This window comes from Lathamus discolor, chromosome 2 (genome assembly GCF_037157495.1).
Source record: "Lathamus discolor isolate bLatDis1 chromosome 2, bLatDis1.hap1, whole genome shotgun sequence".
NCBI lineage: Eukaryota > Metazoa > Chordata > Aves > Psittaciformes > Psittacidae > Lathamus > Lathamus discolor.
Genome location: NC_088885.1, coordinates 84,581,666 through 84,596,049, shown reverse-complemented (window position 1 = coordinate 84,596,049; position 14,384 = coordinate 84,581,666).

The following is a 14,384-nucleotide window of genomic DNA, read 5'->3' as shown; positions in this document are numbered from 1 at the left end:
TTGTATCATAACTGCATATAAGTTTAGTAATTTCATCTCCTTTCCTCTCTCTCTTCCTTTCTTCTTTCTTTCCTTCTTCATTTCCTCACTCCCTTGTGGCCTTCTCTTTCTCTCCCTTCTTCACTCTCCCTCCCTTTGGCCCTTCCCTCATTCTTTGATTCCCTTCTCTTTAGGCTTACCAGAGAGCATTTTTAATATACTTTCCCATACAACTTTGATTTAATATACCAGTTCTATGCATTGTATAGATTTGCTTGGCCGATACATGGTCTTTCTGTTCTTCTGATAGTGGATAATTTCTTAATGCAAATGGTGGATGTACCAACTAGGAGAGCAGCGCTGCTAGATTTAGTACTCGCCAACAAAGACGGTTTGGTCGAAGTGGTGACGGTCAATGGCAGCCTTGGCTGCAGTGACCATGAGATGGTGGAGTTTAGGATCCTGTGTGGGAGGAATAGAATACCAAGCAAAGCCACAGTTCTGGATTTCCGAAGGGCCAACTTTGGCCTCTTCAGTCAACTGCTAAGGGAAGTCTCATGGGAAAGTGTACTAGGCGGTAAAGGGGCTCAAGATAGTTGGTTAGCATTCAAGGACCGCTTCTTCCAAGCTCAGGATCGGAGCGTCCCAGTGAGTAGGAAGTCAAGTAAGGGATCTAGGAGACCGGCGTGGTTAAACAAGGAGCTGCTGGGCAAACTCAAGTGGAAAAGGAGAATCTATGGATTATGTAAGGAGGGGCTGGCCGCTTGGGAGGAATATAGGACAGTTGTTAGAGGATGTAGGGAGGCAATTAGGGCAGCTAAGGCCTCCTTGGAACTCAATCTTGCTAGTCGGGTTAAAGACAATAGAAAGGGCTTCTTCAAATACATAGCAAATAAAACTAAAACAAGAGGCAATATAGGCCCACTGCTGAACGAAGTGGGTACCCTGGAGACAGAGGATATAAAGAAGGCAGAGGTGCTGAATGCCTTCTTTGCCTCTGTCTTTACTCCTGCAGACTCTCCCCGAGGGCCCCGGATTTCTATAGCCGCAGAAGGAGTCAGGACAAAGGAGGAGTTTGCTTTGGTAGATGAGGATTGGGTTAGGGATCAGCTATGCAAACTGGACATCTGTAAATCGATGGGTCCGGATGGAATGCACCCACGGGTGCTGAGGGAGCTGGCGGAAGTCATTGCTAGGCCACTCTCCATCATCTTTGGTAAGTCGTGGGAAACGGGTGAGGTGCCTGAGGATTGGCGGATGGCAAAGGTCACACCAGTCTATAAGAAGGGCAAGAAGGAGGACCCGGGTAATTATAGACCGGTCAGCCTTACCTCCATCCCTGGAAAGATGATGGAACAACTTATTCTTGACTCCATCACTAGGCATATCAAGGATGAGGGGGTCATTAAGAACAGCCAACATGGTTTTATGAGGGGGAAGTCATGTATGACCAACCTTATAGCCTTCTATGAGGAAGTGACTAGGTGGAGGGATGATGGTAGAGCGGTAGATGTTGTTTTTCTTGATTTCAGTAAGGCATTTGATACTGTCTCCCACAGCATCCTCATAGATAAGCTAAGGAAGTGTGGGCTTGACGATCAAGTAGTGAGGTGGATCGAGAACTGGTTGAAAGGAAGAAGGCAGAGAGTTGTGGTCAATGGCGCAGAATCTAGCTGGAGGTCTGTGACTAGTGGAGTCCCTCAGGGGTCGGTGCTGGGACCGGTGCTGTTTAATATTTTCATCAATGACCTGGATGAGGGAACTGAGTGCACCATCAGCAAGTTTGCTGATGACACAAAACTGGGAGGAGTGGCTGACACACCAGAAGGCTGTGCTGCCATTCAGCGAGACCTGGGCAGGCTGGAGAGTTGGGCGGGGAGAAACTTGATGAAATTTAACAAGGGCAAGTGTAGAGTCTTGCATCTGGGGAAGAACAACCCCATGTACCAGTACAGGTTGGGGGTTGACCTGCTGGAAAGTAGCGAAGGGGAAAGGGACCTGGGGGTCCTGGTGGATAGGAGGATGACCATGAGCCAGCAATGTGCTCTTGTGGCCAAGAAGGCAAATGGCATCTTAGGGTGCATTAGAAAGGGAGTGGTTAGTAGGTCAAGAGAGGTTCTCCTCCCCCTCTACTCAGCCTTGGTGAGGACGCATCTGGAATATTGCGTCCAGTTCTGGGCCCCTCTGTTCAAGAAGGACAGGGAATTGCTTGAAGGAGTCCAGCGCAGAGCCACAAAGATGATTAAGGGAGTGGAACATCTCCCTTATGAGGAGAGGCTGAGGGAGCTGGGTCTCTTTAGCTTGGAGAAGAGGAGACTGAGGGGTGACCTCATCAATGTTTACAAATATGTAAAGGGTGGGTGTCAGGATGATGAAGCTAGGCTTTTTTCAGTGATATCCAGTGATAGGACAAGGGGCAATGGGTGTAAACTGGAGCATAGGAAGCTCCACGTTAACATCAGGAAGAACTTCTTTACTGTAAGAGTGACAGAGCACTGGAACAGGTTGCCCAGGGGGGTTGTGGAGTCTCCTACACTGGAGGTATTCAAGGCCCGCCTGGACAAGTTCCTGTGTGATGTACTGTAGGTTACCCTGCTCTTGCAGGGGGGTTGGACTAGATGATCTTTTGAGGTCCCTTCCAACCCTTGGGATTCTGTGATTCTGTGATTCTGTGATGTGGTAAAGAAGTGAGTGCCTTTCCCTGTGCCTGCTCAGTTGGAGAACACTACTGGAAAGGATTTTCAATTGCTTTTGCCATTAGTAGTAATCACTTTTGCAAATAAAAGCCCACTGAAAATCATCAACTTACCAGGTATTCAGTGTGTTTATATTGACTTCCAACTCTTATCTTTAGATACATATGGCAATAATGAATCACAAAGAATCCCAGCTGCAAGTACTTTTCCTCCAGAAAGGAGATAATGATTTGCCTGTAAAATTTATTTAGCAGGCCTAACCATCTCAGTAAATTTAACTTTCCCTGAGAGGAATTGTCAGTGGCAGTCATATAATTTGGGGCACTCAGATATAGATTCCAATCCTTTTTTTTTTTATTATTATTATTTCTTTTCTTTTTCTGCTACAATGTCAATAAATGGCTACTGTTTAATAGTTAGGTATTTGGTCTTAACATGAGTGAAGGAAAGATAAAGGTGAAGTAGACAGAGACTTCTGACATGAGATCTAAACCTGAAAATATCTTTTTTTGGAGGTATAAAGAAAGTCTTGACTTCAGGAATAGGAGGAAATTAAAACTCTGATTTTGAGTAGTACTGAACTTTTTCAGCTGATACCAGTAACCTCCAAAAACTTGATATGAAAATTGATATAAGCTGAAACTTAAATAATATTGTAAACAATATATGAACAATAAATATGATGAGAAGCAAAAAAAATAAACAAGTAAGTTTAGGCCTTAGATAGATTTTAACATCTCATCCTCAATCAATTTAATGGAAACTGGAAAGACCAGTGCCCTCTTCATCTATTGCTATTCTGAAAGAGAAATAACAAATTGTCTACTGTACTAATTCTGTAATTCTTGCTGTTTCATTGACTTTCCCCTTGCCAGCATGCTTCTGGATATGGTTTTAACACATCAAATCAGTGCTACCACAGATTGTTTTTTTACCTTTGAAATTAGTTTTCTGCATTAAGGCCAAATGCAATGTCCTGCACCTGGGTTGGCAGAATCCCAAGAACAGCTACAGGCTGCATGGAGGATGGATTGAGAGCAGCCATGAGGAGAGGGACTTGATTGATGAGAAGTTCAGCGTAAACCAGAAGTGTGCTTTTGCAGCCCAGAAAGCCAGCTGTATGCTGGGCTGCATCAGAAAGAGCATGGCCAGCAGGTCAAGGGAGGTGATCCTGCCCCTCTGCTCTGGTACTGTGAGACCTCACCTGCAGTAGTGTGTTCAGCTCTGGGGTGCCCCACACGAGGGATGTGGACATGCTTGACCAGGTCCAGAAAAGGTCATGAAAATGATGAGAAGGCTGGAGTGGTTCTCTTATGAAGACAGGCTAAGAAAGTTGGACTTTTTCAGCCTGGAGATGAGAAGGCTCAGGGGAGACCTTATTGCAGTCTTCCAATACTTAAAGGGGGCAAAAAAGAAATCTGGAGAGGGGCTGTTTACAGGTGCATGTAGTAACAGGACAAGGACGAATGGCTTTAAGCTGATGAGAGGGTAGATTTAGATTAAATATTAGGAAGAAATTTTTCACCATGAGGGTGGTGAGCCACTGGCATAGGTTCCCAGAGAAGCTGTGGCTGCCCCATCCCTGGAAGTGTTCATGGCCAAGCTGGATGGGACATTGAGAAACCTGATCTAGTGGCAGGGGGGGTTGGAATTAGATGATCTTTCAAGTCCCTTCCAACCCAAACCATACTTTAATATTTACCTGCTATTCCAAAATGGCATGGGGAGGTTCAAGCAGTAGACATAATGTTGAGTGTGCCTGTATGCTACAGTGTATACTGAAGCCAGAGCTAAACAGATACTACTTCATCACTTGGGTCAGCTGTGTCCTCCACTGCAGGGCGTCACTTCAAGGCTATTCTCTAACACAACATGCAAACTTCAGCTTTGTCACCAGGTTAGGTAATAAGACATGAATTGCTGAAGAACAGAAGGCAATGGAAGGAGCCATGACTGCAGAATTGCTTGGTTATACAGCTAGCCTTGCTTCTTACTTTTTATAGACCTTTTATAGACTTTTTCAGAAGCCACTTTATCACTACTGCCCCAAGTTTATTTACCTATAGAATAAGACTAATGATTCTTTAAATCATTCCAATAAGATAAGTCTCCATGTTATTTTCAAACCATTTTCATTACTGATTACCTTACATAAAAGACAGCAGTGGCAATTTGTTTTTAACAGCCTAATTCTGTGGAGTATGTAGTTGGTTTGACCACAGTTGTGTGGGTATTTCTAACTGAACTTAATTTGCTTGTGAGACATGATGATAAAATAATAACTGTAGAGGTCTGCATAAGGAAAAACAGTATTTTAAAAGCTGGCAAATGATTTATCAGAATTTGAGCATTTATTCAAATTAGTTATCAAACATTATTCTGGTCATTAAATTTATTTAGTCCAGTTAAAAAATGTCATCATTATATTCTGTAAATTCTTGTAACATAAATAAAAGATTTAATATTGTATTTGCCTGTTATAGAGACAAGCAACATTTTGTACATTACCAATTAAAATGATGATTTAAAAAATAAATAATAAGAATGAGTGGAGTTAAGGCCAACAAATGAAATCACAATAATGAAATCTTTCCCTGAAGATTTGATAGATTAATTTTTTTCAACATTTTTTGAACTACTAACACAAATAAGAAAAGATGAGCTACAATGAGCTTGTACAGTGAAAGCTGTCAACAGGCGTTCTGGAAGAAGTTGAGTTTCAAAGTGGTTTTGCTCAAACACAAGATTTTCTGAGTTATTTAGGTCAGACATTTCTTTCTAAACATTTAAAGATTTGGAAGAACTTCATTGTAACCAACTTTTAAAAAATAAGTACAGTCTCTGTAAGAAGACTTGTGCTTCTTTATATGAGAAGAAAATCTAAATTATCCTAGATGATCTTTGATTGAGTGTAAATTCAAGTGAACTGTTGTTTACCTGTGATTCAGATTAGTTACTCATTAATAAACACATACTAGAAAACAGTGCCTGGCAAAATCTCAGAGCCGATTCTCCTGGAAGGCATGCTAAGGCACATGAAAAACAACAAGGTGCTTGGTGACAGCCAGCATGGCTTCACTAAGGGGAAATCCTGCCTGACCAATTTGGTGGCCTTCTAAAATGGGGCTACAGAACTGATGGACAAGGGTAAAGCAGTTGATGTCACCTACCTGGACTTGTGCAAAGCATTTGACACTGTCCCACATGACATCCTTGTCTCTAAATTGGAGAGACATCGACAGACGGACCACTGGGTGGATAAAGAACTGTCTGGATGGCCGCACACAAAGAGTTGTGGTCAATGTCCAGCTGGAGATTGGTAACGAGTGGTGTCCCTCAGGGATCCGTGTTGGGACCGGTCTTGTTTAACATCTTCATCGCTGACATGGACAGTGGGATTGAGTGCACCCTCAGCAAGTTTGCCAATGACACCAAGCTGTGTGGTTTGTTTGATACGCTAGAGGGAAGGAATGCCATCCAGAGAGACCTCAACACACTTGTGAGGTGGGCTGATGCCAACCTTATGAAGTTCAACCATGACAAGTGCAAGGTCCTACACCTGGGTCGCAGCAATCCCAGGCACAGCTACAGACTGGGCAAAGAAGAGATTCGGAGCGGCCCTGTGGTGAAGGATTTGGTGTGTTGGTTGATGAGAAAATGAACATGACCTAGTACGTGTACTCACAGCCCAGAAAGCCAGCCGTATCCTGGGCTGCATCAAAAGGAGTGTGACCAGCAGGTCAAAAGAGGTGATCCTGCCCCTCTACTCTGCTCTCGTGAGACCTCACCTGGAGTATTGTGTGCAGTTCTGGTGTCCTCAACATAAAAAGAACATGGAACTGCTGGAACAAGCCCAGAGGAGGGCCACAAGGATGATCAGGGGACTGGAGCACCTCCCGTATGAAGACAGGCTGAGGAAGTTGGGCCTGTTGAGCCTGGAGAAGAGAAGGCTGCGTGGGGACCTCATAGCAGCCTTCCAGTATCTGAAGGGGGCCTATAGGGATGCTGGGGAAGGACTCTTCGTCAGGGACTGTCGTGACAGGACAAGGGGTAACGGGTTAAAACTTAAATAAAAGTTTAGATTGGATATAAGGAAGAAATTCTTTCCTGTCAGGGTGGTGAGGCACTGGAATCGGTTGCCCAGGGAGGTTGTGAGTGCTCCATCCCTGGCAGTGTTCAAGGCTAGGTTGGATGAAGTCTTGTGTGGGATGGTTTAGTGTGAGGTGTCCCTGCCCATGGCAGGGGGTTTGGAACTAGATGATCTTAAGGTCATTTCCAACCCTAGCTATTCTATGATTCTATGATTGTATGACATTAAAACTACATATACAGTGTAATATTAAAGCTTTCCTATAAAATATACTGATAGAAACATCCTACAAATTATTAATATCAATAATCATATTTTAGATAACGTTTTTTACTGTTAATTGTCTTTTGTTGGCAACTGCTCAGGACTTAATTTACCTTCTAAAATCATGTGATGCATTTTATCATAGAATTATATCATAAAAAGTTTTTGGTTGGAAAGGACCTAAACAATCATCTACTCCCAAACCTCCTGCCATGGTTTGTGAAAACCAACACCATGCATCACTGGTCTCCACTTCAACATCAATTTATTGACCAGAACTCTGAGTGTGACCATCCAGCTAATTCTGTATCCACCAAGTGCTCCATCCATCAAATCCATGCCTTTCCAGTTTAGAGACAAGAATGTCATGCAGGATAGTGTTAAATGCTTTGCACAAGTCTAAGTAGATGGCATTGGTTGTTCTTCCTTTACCCACCAATCCTGTTATCACATCGTAGAAGGCCACCAAATTTGCCAGGCATGATTTGCTTTTAGTGAAGCCAAGTTAACTCACCAATCACTTCCTTATTTTACATTTGTCAGCATAGTTTCTGGGAGGATATGATCAATGATCTTAAGGTGAGACTCGGTGGCCTGTAGTTACCTGGGTCTTCCTTTTTACTTTTTTAAATGGGGGTTATGTTTCCCCTTTCACTGGACAGCCACAGATTGTGAAATAAGATGGAGAGTGGTGTAGCCGCTTCATCTGCCAGGTCCCTCAGCACCTGTGGATGCATTTTATAAGGTCCCACAGACTTGTGCAACTTCAGGTTCCTTAGGTGAACTTGAATCTGATCACCTTTGCAAGTAACATATTTTTTTTACATTCATTATTATTATTATTATTATCCTCTTTTAGATGTGCTGTTAAGAATTGGAGCTAAAGCTTTTTAGCTTCATACTAATGTTTGCAGACAGTATTTAACAAATATAAATCTCTCTTGAACACAGATAGACATCTGATGTTAGGTTTTGTGCAGACACATCTCCTACTGATTGAAACTGCCAGCAGACATGCCTGTTGTGTAATTGTTAAATTGAATGAATGCTAAATTTACTCCCAAAAATATTTTTGAAGTTAAGATGATTTTGTGCTATCAAATTTGTTACTAACAAATTGCTTTTAAAAAGTAGATGTGTCCTAATACATGACTATAAGCCAAATAAGTATTCCAGGCTTTGCACAAAAATACATCTAAAAAAAGGCAGAGAATTCTTTTATCTTCCCAAGAGAAACTGTTTAAATGTCCTCAAGACACAGGAATTATTTTTTTTTTTTTTAATTGCCTCTAAGAAAATTCTTACCAGAAAACCCTGGCATTTTACCTGCACTGTTTTTTGTTTAAGGAAAACTTGTTTTGATTTCATTTTCTTGCCAGAGTTGGGAGAAAAGGAAAGATAATTTATATTCATCAGGAAACATTAATAATGAAGTTTTATTCTCACTGTTGGTTTCAAATATCAGTGCAGCTACACTTAATGCAAAGTTACATTTCCACCTTAGAAATTCTGTATTAGCAAATCAGTGTGATGATTCCAATACTGCAGAATTGCTACTTAGGTAAGTTTTTATAGAAGTAGTTACCCGCAGCATTGTCATTAAAAGCATAGCAAATATTTGCATTAAAAACAAGCGTTTATGATTTGTTGGCATATAGCATAGAAAAAGTCTTTTTAGACTCAGTTTGTCTTTAAAACACTAGATTCTCTTTAAAAAAAGTCTAAAATAATTGTTTTCTTGCATGTACAACTAGGTTTGAAGTGAAGAAGACTTCTATGAGATTTGAAACATGTAATTTAGTCCTTGATGTGTTTATATTCAAAGACTAGCAGTCACTTTCGCATGTATGTTTTAAACCCAGGCTCAGTTTAGAGACAGTTTAGATCTGTTATAATGGCTGTGTAAGAAATTTGTTTCTAAGCAGCACCTCTCAAAGAGTATCCCACCTGTGCAGGCTGTTTGTAGTATTTCTGCTTTCCTGTCAGTGTTATTCAGTCCCAAAACATTATGACCAGATTAACTACTATTGACAAGATACCTTTGTGTATTTTAATAGCACTAAACTGAATCCATGTGACCTACTGGCAGTACTACCAGTAGGCATTGTCACCTTTTTGTTGTTTTTTAACAGAATCTACTGGAAATAGTCCCCCTAAAACTAGAACCATCATAGAATAAAGAACTTTTTGAATTTTGAATGAAATCTAAATTATGATGTAACATACTGTGTGAACACTATTTGCACTCTTACAAATCTGGAGAAGAACTTGAATACCTCTTCTTCTTGATGAAGCATATGAATTTACTCTTATTTATATTTGTTAAGTACAAGTTTTCCTGTAGAGATCATAGAATCATAGAATAGTTAGGGTTGGAAAGGACCTCAAGATCATCTAGTTCCAACCCCCCTGCCATGGGCAGGGACACCTCACACTAAACCATCCCACACAAGACTTCATCCAACCTAGCCTTGAACACCGCCAGGGATGGAGCACTCACAACCTCCCTGGGCAACCGATTCCAGTGTCTCACCACCCTAACAGGAAAGAATTTCCTCCTTATATCCAATCTAAACTTCCCCTGTTTAAGTTTTAACCCGTTACCCCTTGTCCTGTCACGACAGTCCCTGACGAAGAGTCCTTCCCCAGCATCCCTATAGGACCCCTTCAGATACTGGAAGGTTGCTATTAGGTCCCCACACAGCCTTCTCTTCTCCAGGCTCAACAGCCCCAACTTCCTCAGCCTGTCTTCATATGGGAGGTGCTCCAGTCTCCTGATCATCCTCGTGGCCCTCCTCTGGACTTGTTCCAGCAGTTCCATGTCCTTTTTATGTTGAGGACACCACAACTGCACATGATACTCCAAGTGAGGTCTCACGAGAGCAGAATAGAGGGGCAGGATCACCTCCTTCGACCTGCTGGTCACACTCTTTTTGATGCAGCCGTGGATACGGTTGGCTTTCTGGGCTGTGAGCGCACACTGCCGGCTCATGTTCATTTTCTCATCGACCAGCACACCAAATCCTTCACCACAGGGCCGCTCTGAATCTCTTCTTTGCCCAGTCTGTAGCTGTGCCTGGGATTGCTGCGACCCAGGTGTAGGACCTTGCACTTGTCATGGTTAAACTTCATAAGGTTGGCATCAGCCCACCTCACAAGCATGTCAAGGTCCCTCTGGATGGCATCCCTTCCCTCCAGCATATCAACAGGACCACACAGCTTGGTGTTATGAGCAAACTTGCTGAGGGCGCACTCAATCCCACTGTCCATGTCAGCGATGAAGATGTTAAACAAGACCGGTCCCAACACCGATCCCTGAGGGACACCACTTCTTGCTGGTCTCCAGCCGGACATCGAGCCATTGACCACAACTCTTTGTGTGTGGGCATCCAGCCAGTTCTTTATCCACCGAGTGGTCCATCCATCAAATTGATGTCTCTCCAATTTAGAGAGAAGGATGTTGTGTGGGACAGTGTCAAATGCTTTGCAGAAATCCAGGTAGGTGACATCAACTGCTTTACCCTTGTCCATCAGTTCTGTAGCCCCATCATAGAAGGCCACCGAATTGGTCAGGCAGGATTTCCCCTTAGTGAAGTCATGCTGGCTGTCACCAAGCACCTTGTTGTTAGAGATCTACACCAAAAGTCTCTCTTAGACTTGATAATTGCAAATCTTATATATTTTTGTGTCAGCACAACAGTGTGACGCAGTGTGTTCCCTCCATTGTCAGGATATGGATCTGAAACTTACTCAGGTAAAAGAATATTATCCCATAAATATTATCTTTCTTTCAAAGATAAGAGCAGGAAGAAGAACAAGGAAATTCTATGTGTTGTAAGGAAGAAATAGGAGCTACAAGTTTCAAACCTACAATAGGCGCAAATTATATATTTTTTTCTTTTTTTTCTTTTTTCTCTGAGGTGACTTAAAAAAAAAGTGTTAAACTTTTAGAATTATACTTTAGATTTTGGTGTTCACATTGAGACAGTAAGGTTGCTTACAGGTTTTGAAAATAAGGCATTCTGTGTTTCAAAAGCAGTATCACCTTGTGGTATGAAATCCTTTGGAAGTATTCTGGTTATTTGGATGCATTAGAAGTATTGCAGTTTACTGTATTAAAAAAATAATGACATTGACACTTCTCTTTACTTCTAAAAAACTACTGAATTTCAAATAAAAGTTTCTGGTAATCCTTCAGTGCTTTTTCCAATAGAAAAAGCCAAGAAATATATGTTTCTATATAATGAGAAATACAAATCAAATCAGAAGACAAGAATGTGTGGGTAAATTTTGCATGTCTATGTGTGTGTACATATTAACGCACAAAACTGTCTAAAGGACATTTGTCCCAAATGGATCATGTTAAAAACAATGAAACCATCATTAAACAGTAACTTGGATATAACAAAAGAACTTTCAAGAAAAGAAAGAGTCAGACGGAAAAGAAGTATTAAAATTTATAGCAGGGAAAAGAGTCCTCAGATTGTCCTCAGTGGTCAAAACCTTCTATATACTGCTGGAAGATATCTGTCGTGGTTTAAAGCAATCCACACAGCTCGTCCACTGACACCCCTTAGACCCTCCCCCCTCCCGGAGGGATGGGGGGGAGAATCAAGAGACTGTAACTCCCACGGGTTGAGATAAGAACAGCCCAGTAACTAAGGTATAACACAAATCACTACAATGATAATATTGATAAGAGAAAATAACAAGAGAATACGATACCACTGCCGAACGAGTTCGACCCCTCTGAAGAGAGACCGTGCCCTTCCAGGTAACTCCCGGTTACCTCCCTGGGCATGACGTGCTGTGGTATGGAATACCTCTTTGGCTAGCTTGGGTCAGGTGTCCTGTCTCTGCTTCCTCCCAGCCTCCCCTCGTCCCTGGCAGAGCATGAGACTCACAACGTCCTTAGCCAGAATAAACATTACTTAACAACAATTAAAAGCAATCGGTGTTATCAGCTCTCTGCCCAGGCTGGAAGTCAAAACACAGAGCTTGCACCAGCTACTAAGAAGGAGCAAAATGGCTCCTGGTAAACCCAGGACAATATCCCACCCTACCATGCCTTAGTGAGAGATAGACACCTTCCCATTGGATGCTGTGAGTTGCTGCAAGGGCTGTTTTCTGCTACTTCCCTTTCTGACTTCAGTCTTCATCTCATTATCTCACAGTCACTGCCACCAAGGCTGCCACTGAGTACCACATCCCCACCAAATTCTTCCTTGCTAGGTATTAATGACATTCTCGGTCTTCTTGAGTGTTTACATCCTGCCATGTATTCCTCTAGCAGATGTCACAAGGGTTAAAGAAAACCAGAAGAATCAGAGTTTATAAGTGATGCCTGAATGAAAGACCAATGAAGACAAGGAAAATCAAACAAGCAAATAACTGGCTTCTTTTGAAACGCTAATGACTAAAATTCCTTCACACTCACTTCCTGCTCTCAATACCTCCTTATTAACTACTCCATCTCCAGTACTTGGAGTAGAGACTTGGGCATTTGTTTCAGAGAATATCAAACAAAAATACCTAAAATCTTTCCTTATTTTTTAACCAGCTTTCTTCTGAGATCCCATAGCAAAAGTTATAGCAGTCTTAAAGATACCTAAACCAATGTATGTTATGCTCTCACCCTTTAAAGGCAACCTCTGTGATGGCTCCCAAGAGGTTATATAGGCAGGGCTTGCTTACAGGTGTGGATATTAAAACTATAGACAGGTTATCTGGGCGTACTCAGGCATAACAAACTGGCTTGCTGAAAAAGCACTTGATTCTGAAACTGTTAGTATATTATGGGAAAAGACTGAACTGAAGAAAACTAAACTAAAGAAAAAATAATAAAAAACCCTACCCTTAAACTGAAGAAAAGCTTTAACTCAGTATGAGAGACTGTTCTTGAGGCAGAATAAGAACAAAAGGGACAAGTAGGAATTGGCCCAAGAGGTGTAACAGTTATTTTGCTATTGTAGTTTACTTTTGCCATGTCTCTTAAGTTTCATCCCCTTTTATTATTGTTGTTTCCTATATCCAGTACTTGGAAACCATTCTTCATTGTCATCACAAAGACTGAGTTTTTTGGAAATTTTTTTGCTGGCTGGCATTTCACTTGGACTGACTCCCCACTGTGCTAGATAATCCAGGGTGATGGCTCTTGAGAAATGAGAAAAATCTAGTGATTCTGATCGGCAAGCAGTGAAAAGCTTAGTTTCTAGAGGAAATTAAACTAAGGTAAATAGGGGCTGATCTGTTAAAAACAAGGCTGTGAGAGGACTTAAACCCTACTGGGAACAGATTGTGAGCCTTTAGCAACAAAAAGATTGGCAAACTTTTCCAAACATTCTCCTAATATTTTCAAATCCCACCATTCCCAACTACCTTCTTCATTAGAATCAGGACAACAAGGCAGCTGAAACTATAAAAGTTAAATTCAGGTGAGCCTACCTTAAATGGAAGCCCCTTTATATTGTCATTTTCCCTGGACAGAAGGGAGTCTTTCCTGCTCCTGCTAGTTCAGATTCTCTGGAGTTCCAGTTGCCTTTTTCATAGTAAGCACTAAGCCTGGAAAGTGAGGGCCTCCGTCCATTGTAGTATGCATTCACTTCAGTAAGAATAAGCAGGAAACGTGTTGTGCCCTTTTTCTCTTCCAAACTACATTAATTTCTCACTTTCTATAAATTGTGTTGCTTTGACCTACCACAGGTGCGTAAGCCAACTATGTCACCCAAAGAAAAAAAAATCTCACTGCAAGGATTTCCATCTTTCGAATCTACCCTGGGGATGGACTTTACCTGGATGTTTATTGTTAATACTTTTGGAGGAGAAATTGAGAATTGGTTAGGGAACTTTTCTTTTCTGACTGTGTCTACAAAGGCATTACCTCTGAAGTACTGCTGAATTTGTTCTTTGTCTGCAGTACACCACCTATGAGCACAGCTTTGATTGCTGGCTTTGGCTACTTCTCTCTCTGAGAGCAAACCTGACAAACCAGAACAACTTGTCCACAGCTGCCTCAAAGATGCTACATCTATCTATGTGTATCCAGTTAGCAGAAAGCAGATGCTTAACTAATAATGTTTCACAGAGATCATGTAATCAATGAACTTGGACTGGCTGGAAATTATTCTTAATAGCAATAAAATAAAAAAAATAATTAAAAAAAAAAAGAAAGGTTAAGAAGAAGGGACTCAGAAATATTCCTGAAATTAGTCTGTGTTAATGACTCCTTGATTCAGCCTAACCCACTGGGATCTGGAATAAGGTGTTAACACAGTTATTAATCGAGACTGTAGATATTGTCAAGATACCCTGAAATGTTGATTTTTTTTAATTGTAAATTTAAAAATCTGCATGTT